This window comes from Mus caroli, chromosome 8 (assembly GCF_900094665.2).
Source record: "Mus caroli chromosome 8, CAROLI_EIJ_v1.1, whole genome shotgun sequence".
Taxonomy (NCBI): domain Eukaryota; kingdom Metazoa; phylum Chordata; class Mammalia; order Rodentia; family Muridae; genus Mus; species Mus caroli.
Window position 1 is genome coordinate 71,417,859 of NC_034577.1, and position 17,362 is coordinate 71,435,220.

The window sequence follows — 17,362 nt, forward strand, 5'->3', positions numbered from 1 at the left end:
GTTGTGGGTAGCTGGCGAGTGTCAGCCGACCCTGCGCCCTAGCTACCCCGGTGCTGGTCTGGGGTTTATATTTTTTTAAAACCTACTTTAATAAGGGTTTTTAAATGCCTCAACCTCCCTTTCAGCTCACTAACCAAAGGTAGGAAGGAAGATGGCTAATAGGACAAGGGGGATGTGGACCTGTTTAGAAGTAGTTCCTTGGGAAGATTCCAATCTTTGTCCACTAGAAAACACCAAACACAAAACAGCAGCAGTGGTTCCATCCAGAAGAAATCATGAGGCTCTTCACAAGACAAGTGAAGATCAACATCAGTGAAGCCTTTTGAAGACAAGCAAGGCAAACCAATGCCAGAGTAAAGGCACTGTCTGTTGGGTTGTACTTATACTCTTTCCAAACATCACATGTCCTCTCAAGTGTCTGCTCCAGCAAAACATCACATGTTCTTTCACCAGACAGCTTCCAGAAAAAACACCACAGGACACAATTGAACCTCCAATGAAGTCAGAAATTCTCACTTCACATTACTATAGTTTAAATCATGTAATTACCCATCACACACTGGTAGTGAGAAACTTCAATACTCTACTCTCACCAATGGGCAGGTCATACAGACAAAAACTAAATTCTGGAGCTAACTTATGTTATAAGACAAATGGACTTAATAGATGATACATAACATTCCATCCCAAACACAAAAGAGTATACCTTCTTCTCGGCACCTTATAGAACTTTCTTTAAAAGTGGCCACATACTCTGACACTATACAAGAAAACTGAACCAACCTCCTACATCATATCAGATCACCACTGATTAAAGCTGAATATCAACAACAGAAAGCTTAAAAACTCATGGAACCTGAATAAGTCTCTACTGAATAAAAAATGATCCAAGACAGAAATAACTAAAAAAAATTAAAGGCTTTCTAGAATTCAATGAAAATGAACACACAATATACTCAAACTTTTGGGACATAATGAAAGTGGTGCTAAGAGAAAAGTTCATAGCACTAAGTGTTTATATTAACAAAAAAAGGAGAGATGTCATGCTAACAACTTAACAGTACACCGGAAAGCTCTAGAACAAAAAGAAGTAAGTACAGCCAAGAGAAAGTCAACAAGATAGCAAATCTTTATCCAAACTAACTAAAAGGCAGAGAGAGAATATCAAAATTGATAAAATCAGAAAAGGGGGGCATAACAATAGACAGTGAAGAAATTCACAGAATCACGAAGACATTCTCAAAAGGACAAATTCAAAGCAATTCTACTAAGATTAGGAACAAGACAAGGCTGGCCACTCTCTCTGTATTTATTCCATGTAGTACTTGAAGTTTTAGCTAGAGCAATAAGACTAAGGTTGATCAATGGGATACAAATTGGAAAGGAAGAAGTCAAAGTATCATTATTAGCAGATGATATATAATAGTATACATAACTGACCCTAAAAATTTCATCATGAAAATTTCATGATGGAACTAGAAGAAATCATATTAAAAGTGATACATGCTTGGCCTTAGATGCTTTCCTTAGTCATGGAGGGAGAGTAAATAATCAGTTTTTCTATTCTTGACTCTAAAGCTAGAACCACATAATGGAAGCTCTAAGTTCTTCTGATTGCTGGAACATGGCCCCCTCTTTCAAATACATCTTTTAACGGTTTCCTCACTGCCTAAACTTGGCTGTCCTGAAACTTGCTCTGTATACCAGGCTGAACTCAAATTCAGAGATCTGCCAGTCTCTGCCTTCTGAGTGCCAGGATTAAAGATGTACATCACCACATCCGACCCTACGTCTTTCTTTAATTTCTTTTAACTTTTCTTTAATTTCTTTTCACAAATTGGAAGCTTCACTGGGTGGAATCTTGCTCCTCTATTCCAGTCAACATCAGGCTTTTCTTTAATCTGTTTACACTTGCTGGGTCTCCTTTTCTCCTCAAACTGTACATTTTGTATTTTTCTTTGCTCATTTTGTTCCTTTTTATTCTAGATCTGCAGAAGACTGGCAACACAATCAATACTAGGCTGACTGGAAATCTCCTCTGCCACAGCTATTAATCCATGACTCTTCAATTTAGCCTCAGGCAGATTCTAAAAAGAATCCAAAAGGACAAGGGCAGAAAGTAACCACATTCTTTGCGAAGATAACACAATAACAATTTCTAGGCCACATATTAATATTCTTCTCCTCTAAAGTCTCGAGCCAGGCACCCACAGTTCATATCTGATGGTTTTGCTTTTGTGAGTTGGCGTTTTTCTCTTGCAAGTCTTAATTTTGTTTTGACTGTAAAGTATCAGAGTCTTTCTCCAGTTTTGTCTGCTTGGGGTCCTCAGTGCCTCTTGTGTTTGGCTGCTCATGTCTTCCCCTGCGTTTGGAAATTTTCTTTATCATTTTGTGAAATAGGCTTTCTTAGGTCTGGTCTCTCGATTGTGTTCTACACATTGTTGAAGTTACAGTCATGCATGTTTTGTCTTTATTGTACCTGAATGCATTTATTCAACTTTGTATTCAATCCCTGATATTCTTTTTTATGTTTAGTCTATTGTTCGTGCTTTATTTGATTAGTTGGTGGTATTTTTATTTTGTTTTTGTTTTTTGTTTTTATTTTTTTTGTTTTTGTTTGTTTTTATTGTTTGTTGTTGTTGTTTGAGATAGGATTTCTCTACACAGCCATGGCCATCTTGGAACTAACTATATAGACCAGACTGGCCTTGAACTGTCAGAGTTCCCCCTGCCTCTGCATCCTGAGTGCTGGAATCAAAGGAGTATATACCTGGTATATATACTATATACAAAGGAGTATACCTGGTATATACACTATACCTGGTAGTTGGCATTTTTTACTCCTAACCCTTCTGGAGTTTATTAGATGTTGACTTTGTTCCTGACTTTTTTTTCACTCATGTTATCCCTCCCCCTTTCTACATCACTGACTTTCTTACATACTTTGTGAACTGACCTACTTGCTTAATTCATTTGCTTATTTGTTCTTTCAAATTATCAACAATTTTCTAAATAGGCCTTTGAATTTTTTGGTTGACATTTCAGCTGTTTTAGCATCCTTGAATTCAGCAATGGAGGGTCTATGATCTCTCCAGGAGTTCTGTTGCCCTGAGCTTTCACATTGCTGACGCTCCTGTGCTCTGTTTTGCTCATGCCTGCCCACCTTCCCTAGAGTAGCTTGTTCTTGGGGCTGAGTCTTCCTCACCATTCAGAGAGAAGAATGCAATTCAGGGTAACATCCATAAAAGAAAGAGTAGAGGAAACAGGAGAGAAGGAAGGCTAAACAAAAAAGGGAAAGGAAGGAGATTTTTATAAAGATGGAGAGAAAAGAACAAGAGATTAAAGGAAACTGGTTGCATGGTAAAGAAAACAGTGTAAATGAACTTCAACAAATGAAAGAAGACTGATAATAAAGACATAAAATCTCTCTTAGAAATAACATAAAATTAAAATAGCTTTAAAATGGGAGGAATGCAAAAGGAAAAAAAAACTATTTCAGTAACTTCTTTCTGAGTTCTAAATTCTAAAATTAGAATCTGCTCCATAATAGAAAGGTTGGTTAAAATGGAGACTGTCACCTTCCCATCAGTTAGGTTGGTGCTGAGCCTGGCACAGGGAGGCATCTTAGTTCTGTTGTCCCTCTAAGAGCATCCCTTCCTTGACTACAAGGACCCTCTGCTAGCCCTGCTTATCTTTGCTGTCTATAGGCCTGGCAGGTTTACCTGCTCTCCTGAGACCCCAAGGACCTGAGTACTTACTACAGGTGACCACTGTTGTATGAGTTTTATACTAAGCATTGTTTATGAAGATCATACAACAATTTGAGGAAACAGATATTGCCTTTTGCCTCTGTCTTAAGATGGGAATCTATTCATCTGACTAATTCAATACATGTCCTAGATCATGTGACCAAACAAATGCAGGAATAGCCAACACCAAGGATTGTGTGATAAATGTCTATTTCTGTCCAACTCCCTGAGTTCCCTGAAAACTTCTCTTAGAGGCTGCAGAACTGCTTTCTCTTTCCTGCTTGTTCCCTAAGTTACCCCTGTCAAATGTTGAGCACCTCCAGAGAATCCGTTTGAGAAGTTTAGACTATCAACTTGAAGAGTAGTCAATAGGTAGAAAGAGGAGAAGTTCTACTGTAAATCTGGAGTTTAGTAAAACACGTTCACACCATACCCTTTAGTGCATCTATATTCTCCTTCAAATGGGTTCTCTGTGTATTGGCTTCATATAGAGGTTGGTGATGGAGCCTTCTGAAAATTCCACTTTCAAAACACATTCTGTCTTGTGTTTCTGTAGCTGCTTGACCCCTTTTGAAAATACTTCCTAAAATGACATTGAGGAGTCCACTCAGACATTATTGTCTTGTATTTGTCAGAAAGAAAATCTTCTGGCAAAAAGCAAATGCATTCATGGAAATGTTATGTTTCCAGTAACCAAACAAATACAAGCATTAAGACCTTTTTTCCCCGGGTCAAAGATTTGGGGTGTTTTGTGCATCATTTTTATGGGTGTGGGTCAAGACTGTCTATGCCAATAGTTCATCTTAAGGAGATTGAAAACAATTTCTCTGAATGCTGACAGAGAAAGTAAACTCACAGAGGTCCTTTATACTCAACCTTGTCCCAGAAGCAACATCCAGGGGTCAGAGGTTGCTGCAACAGTGACCCGTATTTCATAATGCATCCCATCTGTTCACAGATGTGTGAGTTTGCTCAGTTATTTTATTAGAAGTTTATTACATGTTCATAGAGCCCATCCCATCTTTATTTGTCAGCATATTTGCATTTTCTAAAATTTCTGCTCCAGTAGCTACTCAATATATGTAACTTTGTGTAAAGGGATGTTCTCTGTGTAAGTCTGTGCAGCCATTTTCTGATATAAACATCTGGTGGATATAATGGAGTTGAGAAAGCAGACATCACCGATCTCTTGATGATGATGATGATGATGATGATGATGATGATATCTGTCTGTCTGGATTTACTTGGTGCCAAAGGCTCAAGAAAAGAATTAGCCTTCTGTGGTTCATAACATTAAATCTGCTCCAATCTGTGCATAATTTTATCTGTGGAGAGAGAAGACAGATGGAGAATAACAATAGCAACAAAACTCAAGCAAAGTAAAGGCAGTTCACACATGCTCTATATGTATTGTGTCTAGTCATAAGAATTCTTGGAGCATTGCTTTCATTTGCAACCAAATCCATTGCTTTGCTCAGACAAGGATATGAAGAAAGAGGAACACTCCTCCATTGTTGGTGGGGTTGCAAATTGGTACAGCCACTCTGGAAATCAGTCATTAAAAACAATGAATTCATGAAATTCTTAGGTAAATGGAACTAGAAAATATCATCCCGAGTGAGGTAATCCAATCACAACAAAACAAACAAACAAACAAACAAACAAAAAACCCATATGTGCTAAACACTCACTGATAAGTGGATATTATCCCAGAAGCTTGGAATACCCAAGATACAATTCACAGACCAAATGAAGCTCATGAGGAAGGAAGACCAAAGTATGGATACTTGGGTCCTTCTTGGAAGGGGGAGCAAAATACCCATGGGAGGACATACAGAGACAAAGTCTGGAACAGAGACGGAAGGAAAGGCCACCCAGAGACTGTCCTACCTGGGGATCCATCCCATATATAGTCAACAATGTTGCATTCTAAGAAAATAGGATAATGTTTAATAAGAGAATGAATAAATTATTTCACTTCCAGAAAAAAAAAAGAGAAAAATGGATCTAAGAACTTTGTTATTTTGATGCAGGTACCCTTTCAGTGAAAGAGATCATGGTCACGTCTGGCTTGGTAAGTCTGTGCTCCCCTCCACAAGAACGCTCAGCCTGCCTTGCTCACATCCTAGCTTTCATCATAGCACTTAACATGTGGCTGACCTCCATAACGATGTACCAAATAGATTGCTGAGTTCATATATATATAGGTTTGTACTAAGTGTGTCATCTCCAGATGGCTGATAGTTACTGAATCAATTACAAGTCTACTATTAACTTTATTATACTTTATGGTAAAATTTTGACTTACCATAGCCATCATTTCTCATGGGAAATTCAACCTCAGAGCTACAATCAGATCCCTAGGAAACCATTGTATATTAGACCTGTCTATTGTATCCATGCTGGACAATAGAGACTCTCTCAGGCTGAGTTAATCATATGAGTAGTTGGAAAGGTCTTACACTAACACATGGCAGTTTTCGTCTATTGATTTAAAGGAAGCATTTTACACAGTCTCCTCCTTGATTTAAAGTGAGAACGATGTTGGTTATTAATAACTGTCTTTGTCAGGGTTCTGTGAATGGATGGGAATTTTCTCCTTTCCCAGTTTCACAGGCAGCTGCTCCATTCATACAGCTTTTGTGAAGATACTACATTTCATGTTGTTTTTCCTAGCACACAATGTGCTTCACATGTACTGGGAGGTCAAGAGGTAATGTCCTGTCTTTTAGATTTTAGCCATGTGCAAAATCCATCATGATGATATCATATTATTCATTATTTCATTTCTATTTAGAGAGAAAATAACAACAGCATCCATTTGGCCAATAGTTCACTGGAGGTCTGTTTCTGATGCCAGGCTTAGCTGTGCTGAGCCCAATGAGAAACCAGACATGGTTTGCAATTGCCAGTTTCATGTTTCACTTGAAGTAGGTAGCCCTCGGAAGCAGAAGCCACTGACGATTTGTCCTGAGAGAGCATTCTGTGCTCAAGCTGAAACCAAGTTACTGGTTGTGTGAGCAGGTGAGCAGAATCGTTATATAATCTAGCAGAAGATACTGCCCTGAGAAACTGGATATTTTCACATCTTCAGACAGGGATGAATGAGTGTCATTTCCAAACCTCCATCTGACTAAACTCACCAACCAGAAATGCATCCACCCACATCATCTGGAAAGAAATCCAGTGTGTGTGCTGCTGCCAGTGACCTCTGTCAGTGGATGTTTCTCACACTTATCTGCTCTCTGTTTTCATGTTTATAAAATGTGTTCCCAAGCCCTTTAGGATAAAATCAACAATAGGACCCAGGACTCCAGAGAAGGATTCCCAGTAGGAGGGTTTGTGCTCTTTGTTCCAGAAGCTCTAATAGAGTGTGAAACTGACAGAGATGTGGGAGTGCCATTCAGCTGAAATTAAAGTCTTTGTCCCTTCATTAGTTAACCTTGAACTTCTCATTCTGAAGTTCTACCAGGCCACCTTCTCTCTAGCTCTGATTTAATCAAGGTGAACAGCGAATGAAGCTTGCTTGTTCTCCATTTAAGCAAAGATTTAAAAAAAGTCTCATTTTAGTTTTGGTATAGTTGCCATTGTTAATTCTGGATGAATATTTTAGGAAATGGCCCTAAATCTTGTGTGTCCACAATTTTTAATCGTTAAAGATGTCTGTTTTTCTTTTTAAATCTCTTTTCAAATTCTAATGGAGATGAGATTTCATGTTATCCATTTCCTGACATTCTCAGCCCACTGGGAAAGGAAAAGGCCAACTTATGTAACTGCTGAGCTTATGCTATTATATAAAATTAATTCTCTTCCATTAGGGTGGCTGCTGAGACCAGGAGGAAGATCTTCCTTGAAGAAAGAAGCTTTGCACCACTCTCATGTATCCTGAGTTCTGGTTTAAGCACACCTATTGCATTCTTTCATGATGGGATTCACTGGGATTGGGGGTACAGGCAGACAGTTCTTGTGTTCCAGTGCCATCACCCTGTCCTTGAGTATAATTACACTAAAAGTCTATTTACAAGACTCAAGGAAACATTCTTTAATTCTGGTACAGTGATTCTAACTATGAGGTTATATTTTTCTTCCCTGGGAGTGGAAATATCTCCTCTTTTACTGTTTTACTTTCCCCCAATCTTTTTGTTGCTAAACTTCAAACTGTGCAGTCTCAGGTTCTCCTCTATTGTGTTTCCAAATGAAGAATGGCCAAAAAATGATGGATTAGCTGAACAGGACAATTCTTTAAATATTATTTGGAGTTTCAATATGTTCTTTATAGAACGCTTGTGACTTCATCCTATGCAGACTCTCGTCACAGCTGGAGTTAGCTGAATTTCCACAGTGCCCTAGGGTTGTGCATGAATTAGCCAGTTGCTGTCTTACTACTATGATTGGAGCAGAAGTTTTGGGTGATGACGCTGAATGGGGAGCCTGAACCATGAACATGTTTTAGGATAAAGCAGCATCAAACTCCCATTTTCTCACTGTAATATTTCTATTGGCTATTTGGGAGTTTCACATAATCCATCCTGAAAACATTCACTATTTACCAGTCTTCTCAGGTCCACCCTCTTCCCTTGTGGCTACTCCCAAAGAAAAGAAGAAGAAAAGGAAAAAAAGAAAAAGAAAATAAAAAATACCAAGACTGTTTTGTATGGTCCATATAGTCACTGGAGCATGGTTAAACTCCCAGTGGCCAGCTTCTTCAACATGGTTCTCTGCTGCACCATGTACCATAGACACTGTACTGGCTGGTTTTGTGTGTCAACTTAACATAGACTGGAGTTATCACAGAGAAAGATGTTGCGGTAATTCTTCATCCCAAATAAGCCCCTGAATGAAAACACGACTCAATTCATATGAATACATGCTGTGGGCCTAGACTGGGCAGATCTACCGCTACACTACCATCTTCTCCATCTGTGAGACCCCTTAGAACTTGTGGTTTCTCTAGGCCATGTGCTTCTGCTCAGCTTTTCTTCTTCCTCCTCTCGGTCCTTTCCCTCTTCCATTTTTTCCTTCTTCTCTCTCTCCACCTTCCCTTTTATCTGCCCAATCATCAGCTCTCCTTTATTTTACAAATTAAGGTAGGAAACAGGCTTACAGGAAATCACCCCAAGTGCTGACTCATTCCTTGTTCTCAACCAGTCACAGGAGAACGGAATTAACATCAAATATAATCAGCCCCAGGGTTTCTACAACATTTCCCCCTTTTTGTCCAATTAAAAGATTATTTTATCTCAGATATAATTGAACATAACTATTATTATTTTGTAATTTATAAAGTACAAGAGACCTAATACCCAGTCCATCATCTTTGTTAATTAAATAAAAACCTCTGCCATCTATCCTTACTTAAAAGACTATAGTTTTGCACCTGGCTATGTCTTGGCTTTAGATTGAATGCCATCTGAAAACCATTCTCTCAAATCTGTTCCTCTCAAAGTAAAAAGCCTGGGTTCACTAGGAGACTATGTAGTTTTTCAATTCCATCAGAAATCCAAGAACAACTGATATTAACTAAAAATATATAGGAAGCCCAACACAGCTTCCAAAACTTAGATAATTCATGGAGACCTCTGGTCACTTGGACAGTCTGTAACTTACTTCAATAGGTTGGAGCATCAGTCTTCAGCCTACTGGCCAGGGTCATCTGACAGAATTAGAGAAACAGGAATATTAAGGACTAGCCTACTCTGTGTCAGCAGAATCAAGCTGTTCTAACCTGTAATTGTGTCCTTTCTTTGGACAGTATTATATCTGCAGAGGAATGAGGCAATTCTTGCCTAGTGGCTGTTTTACCACAACTGGAGTAACTCACAGATGCTCAATTTCTTCTTTGAATCCAAGAAAGCTGTCAGGAGCTGACTGGTCTCAACAACAAGTGAATAAATAACATCAAACGCCACATTCTGTGGACTTCTGACATTTTTGAAAACCAACTAACTATGTGAAGTAATCTGGACTATTCTCTCTTACCTACTCTTAGTCATTTCTGATTAAAACTAACTGAAAACACCCTAACAGTAAACTCAGAGCCATGAATTTCCTGTTTGACCCTTAGCTCACAGGCTTAAACATCTCAGATCTGTTTATCATAATAGCAATTGAAGGACTGGGTCTAAGCCTTGTACTTCAAAATTTTTAGTATCATAGACAACCTGTACTAACCATCCCTAGCCCCAAAGCTTAGGGAACTGGGACTACGAATCTTCATAACTTCTTCAAGCTGAATATGGGCATTGAGATATTTTAAGGGGGGGGGGGAGGGGGGGGAAATGGGGGAGTTAGCTGGCCTTAAGAAGCCCCCACCAATGATTGCATTAGTCTCTGATGTCTGTGTCCTGACTGGATCCGTATGAAAAACCAAGACATCAGGAGTTCAGGCAGGTCAGTTCAGCATGTCTGACGATGACATTCACCAATGCTGTATATTCTGTAATATATAAATCTCAAAACAAAATTTTAGTATCATCAGTATAACCTTTTTGTTTGATTCTCTGGAATCTAGTTCTCAGGGGGTCTCCCTCTATCAAATCTCATCCATATAACTCTGGAAGGTGTAAACGCCTTAATCACCTTTTCCAAAAACACAAAGACAAAACCTTCTCCCCAAATCAGCAAATCCTTCAGCCAGGAAAACCTGTAGCTTGCCCTCTGTCCCAGAGGAACAATAAAACACCCACAGTACTCAAAATCACACATATTTTAGCCGATTTAGGCCTTTCTAATTTGTCATGTCAGGATATTAACCAAAAATCCCCGTGGAGCCCATGTTAGACAGAATATGAGTCTCCTGCAGACTTTATTATACCATCTTTAAAACAATTTATTCACACTTTTATTTTCCTTTCCTCTCCCTCTCCCTCTCCCTCTCCCTCTCCCTCTCCCTCTCCCTCTCCCTCTCCCTCTCCCTCTCCCTCTCCCTCTCCCTCTCCCTCTCCTGGACTTAAACCCAAAATTCCTGTGGAGCCCACATTAGACAGAATATGAGTATCCTGTAAGACTTATTAGAGCAATATATCTTTACACCATCTTTAAAGCAATTAATTCAAACTTCTACTAATATCTGCCTATAGCAAGCAGAGAGTTTTTAATTGTTAAGCTCTGCCTAGAGCAGCCATCCTGTTATACCAACTATCTGTTGTGCTCTCTACCAGGAGGCACAGACATTTATTCAATTAATAAGCCTTCTTCCTTCTCACCTTCCACTCCACCTTCCCTTTTATCTGCCCAACCATCAGCTCTCCTTTATTTTACAAATTAAGGTGGGAAGCAGGTTTACAGGAAATCACCTGAGTGCTGACTCATTCTTTGTTCAAAGCCACTCACAGGAGAACTGAATTAACTTCAAATATAATTAGCCCCAGAGCGATCCACCACAGAAAGGAGCTTCAGTTGAGAAAATGCCTCCATGAGATACAGCTGTAAGGCATTTTCTCAATTAGTGATCAAGGGGAGATGCCCCTTTGTGGGTGGTGCCATCTCTGGATGTATAGAGCAAGCTGAGCAATCCAGGGGAAGCAAGCCAGTAAAGAACATCCCTCTATGGCCTCTGCATCAGCTCCTGCTTCCTGACCTGCTTGAGTTCCAGTCCTGACTTCCTTTGGTGATGAACAGCAACATGGAAGTATAACCTGAATAAATTCTTTTCTCCCAATTTGTTTCTTGGTCATGGCATTTTGTGCAGGAATACAAACCCTGACTAAGACAGACACCATAATGACACTCAGTTGTAACACAGACCATAGACATCAGCATGGCCTTCAGTGGGAGCACAAATCATGGACATCCACACTGCCTCTGGTGTTAGCATGAACCAGGCCTCAACATGGCCTCTAGCAATAGCACAGACTAGTGCATCAACATGTCTTGGGGCAGCAGCATGGACCACAGATACCAGCACATTCTCTAGCTGTAGCATGGATCACAGATACCAACATGGCCCCCAGAGGCAACATGGACCCTGGAGGCCTTTCCAAGGAGTTCTAATTCAGAAAATGAGCTGTTTTCCATCTCCAGCATCTTGTCATTGCTTGGAGCCAGGGCTATTGTGCAGCTGGAGTCAGAGCCTGAGAATGTTCCAGACTACTGCACACCATCCTACCTGTCCTACTCAGCAATGGCATGCTCTCCCACCCACCACAGCCTTCTCCCACACCTGTCATGGGCATGGCATCTCTAGTTCTGCCTCTCTCCCCCACTCAAGCGCTGCTCTGTTCCTCTACCATTTTCAACTCTCCAGAGTGTATTTATTCATTCAACTGGCATTAAAAACTGCAGTGTGTCACACATATGCACAAGGACATGCACACAAACACACATCCCAAATAGCTTTAACTGAAAATATTTATTACAATCAGTCATTGATATGGTTCAGAGTTTCTGGTTTCTGGAGCACTGTAAATACTGGACCATCACCGAGAATCATCTCTCAGATATTCTGCTGTTGCCCAGAGTCAGACAGAATTTATAGGTAGAAGAGTAAACGAGGGCAAGATTCGTGAGAGTTCCAAGCTTCCACATACCTTCCGGCCTTTGGTGCTGACCTCTATGGCCAAGTGTTCTCCTTCCTGATGCAGTGCCTCCATGCTTTAGGCCAATGGTCAGTAATGCTATACTCTCCCATATTGCTCACATACCCTTCATAGTGTCTCTAGGTTTGCCATTCTTTGCCAAATATACATGTCTGCCCACTCTCACAGCTCTGCTCTACCATCTTCCCTTCCACTTTCATGAAACCACTTTGTAAAATCATCTTCTGACCAGACCTGCCTTCTAAAAGTTGCTCTGGAAATACTACAGGTTCTGTAGACTCCTTGAAGAAGTGCAGCAGCCCAGCTCTGGCTTGGTTCTGCTTCCACAGCTCCTCCATGCTGGCTGCGGTGCTGATGCTAAAGGGCAGGAGAGGGCACTGGCCTGGTGCTAGTGTTTCTCATTGAGCACTGAATGGCTATTGCTGTGGTCTGGTGTTATAAGACTCTGACGAGCCTTATCTTACCAGGAACCCCACCACCACTGAACAACACATAGCCAGGGATTGATGCAAAAGCAGGAGGAATTTATTGTTCCAGTATACTGGGGTCGTCATCCTGTACCTGAAGGAGAGGCAACAACCTTGGGTAGTCCATTCAGCGAATTTTTTAGAGTTTCCAGGGGTGGAATAGAGAATCAGAAACTAGTCACAATATGATTGGCCTTTTTAAAGACTGATTAGTCTTTAGGGAATGAGGTAGTAGGGGCTTAATTAGCCTCTTCCTTCTGGCCTATGTGCACTCTGACCTATCTCTTCCAGTAGGGGAGGAATGCCTGGTGGAATTTTCCAATGGCTCTGAGCTGACCTCTTCAGTGTGAAATATTCAGAACAGAGTGGGGAGTGGTGAGGGAGACTCTTTGCCTCTAGCTCACAACAGGAGGTTTGAGTAAGTAGTGCAGGCATCTTGGCTCTATCTCAAAATTCACATTTTAACTTAAACAATTCATATATAAAGTTACTCATCTCAACACCCCCTCCAAAATAAATTGAGTAAAACAAAATCTTCAGAAAATGCTTATAAGATACCCATTATACACAGACCCAGGAATAGCAGTATGAGAATGAAAAGGTGTTTAAGATGTTATGATCTAAGGCTCAGACACCACAAAGTCACACCATGCGACAGATCTTACGTGGGAGGTTTATCAAACAGGGTTATACAGAGGCCGACTCTGGGCAAGGGTGGAAGAAAAAGGAGAGCAGGAAAAGCAAACACTGGCTTTTAATAAGGGGATGTGTAGAACATGCTCGTGGGGAGGATATGCTGTTCTTGGTGACAGGGGGAATGTGTCTTGGCATCTTGGCAGCTAGTAATAACACATTGTGCTGATGCTAGGGCCCTGGATCAGATGGTGGAGATGTTGCTAACAAGATCCAACTTTTTAAAATAAAAAATTTAGGATTTTATATAGCATTTAAAAATTACAGGTAAGCATGTGTAGGTGTGACTGTGGACATGTCAAGGAGGTGCAGGTACTCCTGGAGTCCAGAAGAGTGTCAGAGTCCTTGAAGGTGGAAGCAGCTAACCTCTGAACCATTGCTCCAACCTCTAATTCTTTCTGCTTTCTCTAGTCCCCCATAAGCTTATTTTTGGGGGATTGTGAGGAGAAGTGATGCTCTGCAGGTATAGCATAAGGTAAAGTCCTCAGTTTTCCTTCTAAATAAGGTCTCTGATTTTAGTAAAGTAAGAAATCTAGATGCTTACAAGGAGAAGGCAGGTACACAAAATCCATGAAGACAATGAAGACAGAGTTGCTATAAAGCTATGGTGCCTGGGTCACAGAGATGGCTCAGTAGCTGAGAGTCCTTGCTTCTTTTTTTTTTTTTTTTTAAGAAGCTCTGAGTTTGGTTTCTGGTGCTCACACAGCACAGTTCACAGCTACCTGTAACTCCAGAATGAAGGAACCTGACAACCTCTTCTGGTTTCTTCAGAAACCCCAACCCCGACCCCCATCACACGCACACACACAGAGCTGCAGAATAAACTAAAATCATTTTATTTTCAAAGACAGGGCTTCTCTGTGTAGCTCTGGCTGTTCTGAAACTCACTATGTTGACAAGGTTGGCCTTGAATTAAGAGATCCACCTGCCTCTGCCTCATGAGTGCTAGGATTAAAGGCGTGTGTTATCACCACTTGACTATAAAATAAATCTTTAAAAGAAGAACACAGTGTAATTGTAAGGATGGCTTCTGATTCTTGGCTCAAGTTACTGCTAAATGGCATGGTGTAATTTCTATTTTTTTTTCTGGGTGAAATCTGCCAGCTTTAAAAATTATTGAAAATATAGATTTCTTTCTCATACAATATATTCTGATTAAGGTTTTCCCTTCTTTACTCCTCTCATCTGTCTACCTTCCATCCTAAGTGATAATAACTGAAAATGACAAAATAAATATAATAAGATAAAGCAAAATCCATGGAGGCTGGACAAGGCAACCTCATAGAGGGAAGAGCGTTCAAAGAGCAGGCTCACAGATCAGAGATCCACTGAGCCCCATACTCAGGGGCCCCATCAACATCCTAACCTGGAAGCTATAATATATATGCAGAGAACCTGGTGAAGACCCCTGTAGGCCCTGTGCTTGCTGCTTCAGTCTCTGTGAGCTCATATAAGCCTAGCTTATATGAGTTGATTCAGAAGACCTTGTTCTCTTGGTATCCTCCATCCCTTCTAGCTCCTGCACTCTTCCTGTGCAGGAAGCTCTTTTGCAGAGTTCCCTGAGCTCTGTGGGAAGGGATTTTGTAGAGATATTCCATTTAGAGATGTGTATTTGAAGAACTTTCTCTGTGTGTAAAGTCTGGCCTTGGTTGGATCTTTGTATCTGTTATTTGCTTCAGGAGGAAGCTTCTCTGATGATGACTAAATAAGCCACTGACATGAGGATAGCAGAATATCATTAGGAGTCATTTTGTTGATACTTAGAAAAAGGACTGATAGTGTTTGGTTTTACCCTAGGTCTTTGGGCTATCTAGTCTCTGGTTGTCGATCAACCACATAGTCTTAGATGTGTGAGTTCCATCTTGTGGAGTGAACCTTTAGTTAATCAGGCATTGGTTAGCTAATTTCACAAGCTCTGTGTTACTGCTGTTTTACCATATCTTGCAGTGAGGACAGATTTTAGGTTGAATATTTTATACATGGGTTGGTGTTTATGTTTCTCCTTTGGTTTCTGGGAGAGTATATATTCCTGCACCACGGACACTATAATATACACACCAGCACTATTTCTCCATCTTCAGTGAGTTATGCGTGTGTTTCCATTGGCAATGGGGCCCTGCTGCGATCAGTTTGCAGAGTCATCAATTGTCTTAACAACAGCTTGGTTGTTTGGGGACTTCCATTGGACCCATTTGGCCAACAACACAATTGAATGCAACCCAGCTGTACTACTGAAAACCTCAGTGGTGACAAGAGATGGTCACTTTGGACTCTGTAACCTCTATTATCCTACATCTCCACCTCAATCATATCTCCCCTCCCCACATGATTCTCCCGTTCCCATCCTCCCTTGTCCCAAGTCCACTCATAATATCTATTTACCTCTCCCATTAGATCCGTGTGTCCACTCTAGTTCCTTCCTCCATATCTAACCTCTCTGGGTCTATGGATTTTAAGTTGGTTATCATTTATTTAATGGGTAATATCCCCATATAAGTAAATACATACTATATTTACCTTTCTGGGTCTGGGTTACCTCACTCAAGATGATTTCTTCTAGTTTCATCCATTTGCCAGCAAATTTCATGATGTCATTTTATTTTTACAGCTGAATAATGCTCTATTGTATAAATGTACCATGTTTTCTTCATCCAGTCCTCTGTAGAGGAACATCTAGGTTGTTTCTTGTTTCTGGCTATGATGAATAGAGCAGCAATGAACATGATTGAGCAAGTACCCTTGTGGTAGGATGAACCATCCCTTGGATAGATGCTCAAGAGTGGAATTACTGGATCTTGAGGTAGATCAATTATCAACCTTCTGAGGAACTGCCATATTGATTTCCATAGTGGCTGTACAAGTTTGTACTTCCATCAGCAATGGAGAAGTGTTCTCTTTGTTCCATATCCTTGCCAGTATGATGTCACTTGTGTTTTTGATCTTAGCCATTCAGAGAGTTGTAAGATGGGATCTCAAAGCCATTTTGATTTGCATCATTCCCTGATGACTAAGGATGTTAACATTTAAGTATTTTTCAGCCACTTGAGTTTTCTCTATTGAGAATTTTCTGTTTAGATCTGTACTCCATTTTAAAGTTGGATTATTTCAGTTTTGTTTTGTTTTGCTATCTAGTTTCTTGAGTTCTTGATACATTTTGGTATGGAGTTGGTAAAACTTCTTTCTCATTCTATAAAAGCTGTTTCTTTGTCTGAACGATGATATTCTTTGCTTTACACAAGCTTTTCAGTTTCATGAGGTTCCATTTATTGATTGTTGATCTTACTGTCTGCATAATTAGTATTCTGTTCAGGAAGTTGTCTCCTATGCCAATGTGTTCCATGCTATTCCCCACTGTCTTTTCTACCAGGTTCAGTTTGTCTAATTTTATGTTGAGGTCTTTGATCCATCTGGGCTTGAATTTGTGCAGAGTAAAAAGTGTGGATCTATTTGCATTCTTCTACATGCAGACATCCAGTTTTACCAGCACTATTTGTTGAAGATGCTTTCTTTTTTTTTCAATGTATTTTTAGTTTCTTTGTCACACATCAGGTGTTCATAGGTATGTGAATTTATATCTGGGTCTTCAATTCAATTTCATTAATCAACATGCCTGATTTTATGTCAGTACTATGTGGTTTATCTCTGGAGTACAATTGTGATACCTCCAGCAGTTTTTATTCAGAATTGTCTTAGATATCCTAGGTTTTTGGTTTTTCCAAATAAGGTTAAGAATTGTTCTTTCAAGGTCTGTAAAGAATTGTGATGGAATTTTAATGAGGACTACATTGAATGTATACATTGCTATTGGTAAGACTGCCATTTTTATTATGTTAATTCTACTGATCCATGAGCACGAGAGATCTTTCCATCTTCTGATATTGTCATCAATTTCTTCCTTCAAAGACTTGAAGGTTTT

General features: G+C 40.0%; 1 pseudogene; it reads right to left on the reverse strand.

The window, feature by feature from the left end:
• The window catches only part of LOC110300862, a 24,491-nt pseudogene extending 12,151 nt beyond the window's left edge, over positions 1 to 12,340 (reverse strand).
• Between the last annotated feature and the right edge of the window lie 5,022 nt (positions 12,341 to 17,362).